Raw genomic sequence first — 7,598 nt, 5'->3', positions numbered from 1 at the left:
GATCCTAACACAAATAATATAAAACTGAAATTTTTTATATGAAATAATAATGAACTCAAAATCTATACAAGTAGAGAGAATCACATTGTTAACATAAACTAAAATTAATAAAAATAACAAAATTACAAAGAGATGAAAGCCAAAGTTCTCAAAATTAATAACATGAAATAAATTCAGACTAGTCCTAACTAAGTCCTGATGTCACATGTCCTATTCAGCATATTTCACGTTGAAACCTACGTCTCATCACTGACATCTTTAGCATCATGATGATGATCACCTACATAAACCACAAGAACAACCACAACAAAAGTAAGGGAATGAGAAATATCTCACTTTGACTCACAGTGCAAGAATGCCACCGAATAACCAAACACAAACAAGCATACAACAAGACATAATGTGAGACCCCCTTTTTCCTTTTCCTTTTCTCTCCCCGACACTCTTTTCTCACTCACACTCTTTTCTCACTCACTTTTGGCTGATACACTCTCTTCTTCCCTCTCAAACTCTCACTTCTCCTCTTTTGATGGGATTCTAGGTGCTGATTAGAGTTGCTTGAGTGTGCCAGACGGATTTCCTTTCTTCCTCGTTGAGTTTCTCCTCCTTCTTCCTTGTCATTTCCCGAAGCTCGGAACCGTTGAACCGAGGTAAGGGAAGCTGGTTTATCTTGCTGATTGTTTGAGAGTGAGCTTGAGACTCACTTGTTGATGGACTCTTTTCGGATTTGAAGGTTGTTTGTTAAAAATGGAGTTTTGAGGTTTTGGGGTTTTGGGTGAAAATTGAGTTTTTCTTTGATTGTGGTTGCATGTTGAAAAAGCTGGCATTTTTGAACTGTTTGATGAAAATGTAGTACTTTGGCTGGATTGCATGTGGGTTTTCTGATTGATTTCGCAGGTTTTGGTGAAGATTTTTGAAACTTGGTGAGTTGCTGCTGAGCTTCACGCTGAGCGTCGTTCATCGCACCAGGCGCGTGACCACCAGGCGACTCCATTTAGGCAAGCACGCCGGGCGCAATGATGAGTGCACCGGCCGCGCTTGAGAATATGGGTCTCTGGCTGGCCCACGCTGGGCGTGACTTGGACCGTGCTGGGCGCGATACCAGTTGTAGCATGTTTTGGGGTTTTTGGTTCTGCGCTGAGCGCGACCCTTGTCGCGCTGGGCATGAGACTCCTTGGGAGTCTCTACCTTGTGGGCGCTGGGCGCAATCTAATTTGCGCTGGGCGCGAGACCTTGGGAGGTCTCTGCCTTCCCCGTGTTGGGCGCGGGTTTGGGCACGCCGAGCGCGTGAGACTCCTTAGAGTTTCTGCCTGGCAGGCGCTGGGCGCAATTGGAATTGTGCCAGGCCTGTGTGAGCCTTGGGCTCTTTGGATGGGTCACGCCGGGCGCGGGCACGCCTGCGCTGGGTGTGCTGGCCCCCTGGTGCTCTTTGGTTGTGTTGCGCCGGGCGCGACCAGGAGAGCGCCGGGCGCTGATGTGAAGCTTGACTAAATGCCGATAAATGTTGATTTAAGCTGTATTTGATGATATTGCTGTGCTGTGCTGAATTATATGTTGTTATTAGCCACTATTGTGGTGCTATTATAGCCGCTATGTCGGTGCTGTTATTAGCCGCTATGTTGGTGCTGTTATTAGTCGCTATTGTTGTGCTGTTATAGCCGCTATGTCAGTGTTGTTATTAGCCGCTATGTCGGTGCTGTTATTAGCCACTATTGTGGTTCTGTTATAGCCGTTATGTCGGTGCTGTTGTTGCTGAGTGTTGTGATGTGCTGAGCTGGTTGATGTGCTGATAGTTGGGGTTGTTCATCACTCATATTCTATATATGTATGTTGAATTCTTTTCACTAGCTTACCCTTTGTTATTTCCATGTGTTTGGGCTGCGATGATCATACTGTTGTGTGGGAGTAGGGCATGGTTAGGTTGGTGTCTGCTGAGAAGAGTCTGCAGCTAGCAGAAGGAGTTTAGTCTTTTGATGCATTTAGCTACTTTGTTAGCACTGTGCTGGATGTATTTTGTTTTTGTACACTCTAACTCTAGTCGGATTGGGACCATGTATATACATATATTCTAGATCCTATATTTATATACTTGTTTTTTTCTACCTGGTGTTTCCGGTGTACTGTGCTGTGTGTAGTGACTAGCCGGGTCGTTACACATAACATACATAGATAAATATTATCATCACACTTGATTCATTCATAGCCTAATAAACAATAACAAATAACATTATCATGCATTATACAATAGACACAAACTACATATTATGGGAATTTGTCAAGGCCACTATCGGAATTTGTTTGAAAACCTTTTCTTTTCCAATGTTTTGAGTAAAACATTGGTGGCGAATCCTAGGAACCATTTCAAAATCATTAATTAAGGATTAGTCTGGTCTCCGAACATTTCTTAATTGATGAGATTTTTAAACAAAGTCTAAACTATTTAGTCACAAGATCGAAAATCTTCGGGTTGCGACAATTACTACACTATATTAACTAGGCTAGAACTACTCTAAGAAAAGAAAAGAAAAGAGTTGGCCAAGAAATCATACTCAACAATCTCGTACATGGGAGTTATATGCACAGGTGGTGAGTGTTGTGAGATTTCATAAGTATGAAGTTTCTGACCTCTTAAAATGAGACTGCCTTCTTATTTATAGAGGATGAGTAGGAGTGGTTAGTTTTGTATGGGTTTGACGTGGTATGTGTAACCGCTCCCCATTACGCGACATGAGTAACTTCTCTTAACTGTTCTTAACTTCTAACAACTACCTGCTACACTTTTTGATCCTCAAATAATCCTTTCGAGGTTTTCACTTTTATTTTCAAGAAACAGTTAATATACATTAACTCATTATGATATATAATTGCCTTGATATTCATGCATTTGTGAATAATCTCCTTGAACTACTCATAACTGCCCGCCTAAGAAGCACGGATACGCAAAATTTTATCTTGTATCTGTATCACATACGTATTCGATACGGATATGTTTCGATACGTTAAGGATACATATCTCAACCGTATCTACAGTGATTTTGTTATAAAAAAAATATTTTACAGATTTGTTACTATACGAATCCATTATTTAGAAATCAAACATAAATAAGCAAGAAGAACACATAAATTTGAGACGAAGATCCTCGGATGCAATTCCAAAACTTTCGTTTGCATTCCAAAGCCAGATCAGGATGTGTTGCAGCATTTGGGCACTAGATTGGATTTAGCAAACAGCCAAACACCAGTGACCCAGGTAAAGAATATCATCTCCTTTTCTTCATTATTCTTCCGGTAAGGTTTATGATACCTTGAAAGAGCATGCGCACTGAGAGGAGGAACATGTGAAACTTATTTTTGGGGAAAGTTTTTGATTTTGAGCATTGCGCACCCTACACCCATATTGCTCTCGAGTCTTCAGTCTCGACTTTTGGGGGAAAATATTTTGGCTTTTTGCTTTTTGTTGTTGCGTGTAAATGTAATCAACAATGTATTTCACTTTTTTCCTTTTTGAATGACAAGTGTGTAGTGTGTACTGAGCACTACTGCATTGTGCTATTTTTACCTTTATTTAATTTTATGATTTATTTAAAAATGTAAAAGGTGTTAGCATAAAATTATTAATTTTATGATGATTTATGATTATTAAAAAATGGATAATTATTCCAGCAGCTATACACGTTTAGGATAATCATTTAGGATAATCACTCATCATTTTTTTTACATTTAATTTTATGATTTATTTAAAAAGTTTTTAATTTTATATAAAACTGTAAATTAATAATAATTGGAATTTTTTAATTATTTTTTAACATCTCTAAAATGTATAAAAAATTGTAACAAATTTTTAATTTCTAGTTTTTAAACTAACAAAATTTCAATCTCACATACATGTTTTTTTTTTATTTTTAATTGTCGTTCTTAATTTTAATTTTTAATTATATACTAATTTAGATGAAATTATAATATTAAAATAAGTTAAATACTTAAATACTCAATATTTATATAATTTCTTTATATTAATATAAAATTATAAATAAAAAATATTTGATAATATTTAATTTATTATTTTAATATTTTCAAGTTATAATGCCTTTTGTGAAATTACTTGATATTTTATCATTTATATTTTTATGCTTCAGAGTGATTAAAATTTTTAAGGTGTATAATTTATTTAACAATTAATAATTTAACATAGATATACTTTGTTTTTGCAGAAGCAAAAAAACTATTTATTTATAATGTCAACAGCAAATGCTTCTGGTTCTAGTTCTAATATCAATTCTAAAATTTCAAGTAAGTTCATTTCTGTCGATATTGTACAAGATGATCATGCTCCTCTTTGATGTTATGTTAGCATATTAGATAAAAGTTCAGAAGGGGGAGGAAATAAGTGTAACACCCAACTTTTATTTTATTATTTTATTATTATTATTATATTAATAAAGGTATTTTCGTAAATTTATTAAAGTTATAGAGAACCATACAATCTTTGGAAGACTTGTTAAGGGCTTGCATCTTAGAACATGGGGGTAGTTGGGATAGTTTCCTACCTTTGATAGAATTTACCTACAATAACAGCTACCATTCCAGTATTGGGATGGCACCCTATGAGGCTTTGTATGGTAGGAGATGTAGAACACCTTTATGTTGGACAGAACCTGGAGAGAATGCCATGTTAGGACCTGAGATAGTTCAACAAACTACTGAATAAGTTAAGATGATCCAAGAGAGGATGAGGGCAACCCAGAGTAGGCAAAAGAGTTATAATGACAAGAGGAGAAAAGACCTTGAGTTTAAAGAAGGTGATCATGTATTCCTTAAAGTCACTCCTTGGACAGGAGTAGGCAGAGCACTGAAATCCCGTAAGCTTACTCCACGTTTCATCGGTCCTTATCAAATTCTTAAAAGGATCGGTGAAGTAGCCTATCAAATTGCCTTGCCTCCATCTCTTTCAAATCTCCATAGTGTCTTTCATGTTTCCCAACTCAGAAAATATGTCCATGATCCTTCCCATATCATTGAGTCCGACAACATTCTGTTGAAGGATAATCTCACTTATGAAACGATTCCTTTAAGGATTGATGACACGAGAGTGAAACAACTAAGAGGAAAGGAAATCCCTTTGGTTAAGGTCGTTTGGGGAGGAAATATTGAAGAAAGTGCTACATGGGAATTAGAAAGCAAGATGCGAGAAGCTTATCCATTTCTGTTTTCAAGTAAATTTCGGGGAAGAAATTTCTAAAAGGAGGGGAAAATTGTAACACCCAACTTTTATTTTATTATTTTATTATTATTATTATATTATTAAAGGTATTTTCGTAAATTTATTAAAGTTATAGGGGTAATTTGGTAACTTGGAACGGGCTGTTCCAAAAATGGAACGGGCCGTTCCAAGCATTAAAAATGTGTTGTTTTGGTTGTTGCAGAACGGCCTTGGAACGGGCCGTTTTGGTATGGAGAACGAGCCGTTTCGGAGGGAGAACGGGCCGTTCTGCTGAGATTGAGAACGGGCCGTTCTGGTTTCAGAACAGGCCGTTCTGATTTTTGGGAACGGGACGTTCCGATTTTGGAATGGGCCGTTCCAGCTGAAAAACTTGCCCATGTTTGAAGGATCCGGAACGGGCTGTTCCGAAATCAGTACGGGCCGTTCCGGGTGCGTCAGATTGCCTATAAATAGGGGCAGGGGGGTGAAAATTTTATACAGAATAAGAAAGTGAAATCCTAGAGAGAGAAAGAGAAGAGAGAGAGAGAGAGAGAGAGAGAGAGAGAGAGAAGAAAGAAAGAAAGAGAGAGAGAAAGGAGGAGGGAATCCAGATGAGGAGGCTTTGCCCAAGTTTCAACTCCGCTTATCCAGGTAAGGGGGGAGTGAGAAACCTCGCTCGGGGGTGTGGGGATAATTGTTGGATGGTTTGTTTGTCGAATTGGCCCCCAATCCCTTGCCGTTGTGCTGTCTTATTTTCTGTTTGCTCTACTTTATTCCTTGTTGGAAATAATAAATGATTATGTAATCCCAATCCCTTGTCGTTGTTCTGTTTGATTTTCTATTTACTCTACTTTGCTCTTTGTTGAAGGTGCCGTTGTTCTGTTTGATTTTCTATTTACTCTACTTTGCTCTTTGTTGAAGGTGTCGTTGTTCTGTTTGATTTTCTATTTACTCTACTTTGTTCTTTGTTGAAGGTGCCGTTGTTCTGTTTGATTTTCTATTTACTCTACTTTGTTCTTTGTTGAAGGTGTCGTTGTTCTGTTTGATTTTATATTTACTCTACTTTGTTCTTTGTTGAAAGTAATAAATGAATATGAAGTTAATGTTAATAATAAATAAGTTTTAATATGAACAAGAATGCTCTCTGGATCTCTGTGAATTCCTGTGCGGACCTTATGAGGAGTATTTATGACATGACCATGTGAAATATGGACAAATGACATGAGACCTAAGAATGGACTATTGAGACAAACTATGATTATGATACTATGACAAATAATAACATGATGTACTACATGAAATTATGTAATAAGTTAAATGTTGAGTCAATAAGATTATAAATGTATGACATGCATCATATGCATATATTACTCCAGGTGTGCCGCTGAGGCCGCATACCCACGACTAACAAGGTGTACCTTATGGTCACCCACGATGTAACTTGCTAATAAGGTGTACCTTATGGTCACCCACGACTAACAAGGTGTACCTTAGGGTCACCCACGATGTAACATGCTAACAAGGTGTACCTTAGGGTCACTAGTGATGAGATGTGAAACTTCTTTATGGCGCCACATGCATGCATTTATGAGTCGAGTCCATGACATCATAGCATGATAAATGAATATATATGTGATATTGATTATTTATGTATGTTATTTACATGTGACTTATATTTGTTGTGTGTGTGTGGACTATCTAACTTTTATTTCTGCACCTGAAACTGAGTGAGATGTTGCTCACTCCCTTGTTGTTCTTGTATATGTTTAAATTATGATGCAGGTGATCAGCATCATGAGGATGTTGGTGATGAGGCTTAAAGGCTTCAATTGGGCATGCTCTGATAGGATGTGACATCGGGGCATAGTTAGCTTAGTTTAATATGTTATTGTTTTAATAACTTTAGTTTCTCTTCTTTTGTAATTTCTAACGAAGAGATAACGTAGATAAAGTTTATAATCCAAGGAAAATGTATGTTAAGAATTGTAATTTGAACGTTCTTGATAAAAGACCAGAATGAATATCTTTGTTATATTTTTATTACATGATTTGGAAAATATAAATTAATTCCTAACCAGGAGGCACTGCCACCTTTACTGGAGTTAATTTATATTTCCTGTATTATTATTATATATATATATATATATATATATATATGATTTCTTGTTGTCACTAAATTGTATTGAAAATCTTAACTTCTTTTCTTTTGTAATTTTTACATTGGAGTTATGATTTATGAGTTATGAATGTGAATCTTCTACCTTGTGATATTTGAGACATTTGTCAACTATGAAAGATTTTATTTACTCAAAAAGAAAGAATTTTTTTTATTATTGCATTTGTTGTATATTAATATTGGGGGTAGAAGGGTGTCACATTTAGTGGTATCAGAGCAGGT

The sequence above is a fragment of the Cajanus cajan genome, chromosome 5 (genome assembly GCF_000230855.2).
Source record: "Cajanus cajan strain Asha chromosome 5, NIPB_CcT2T_4, whole genome shotgun sequence".
Classification (NCBI taxonomy): domain Eukaryota; kingdom Viridiplantae; phylum Streptophyta; class Magnoliopsida; order Fabales; family Fabaceae; genus Cajanus; species Cajanus cajan.
The sequence above is the reverse complement of the archived record's forward strand: the minus strand, read 5'-3'. Positions refer to the sequence as shown.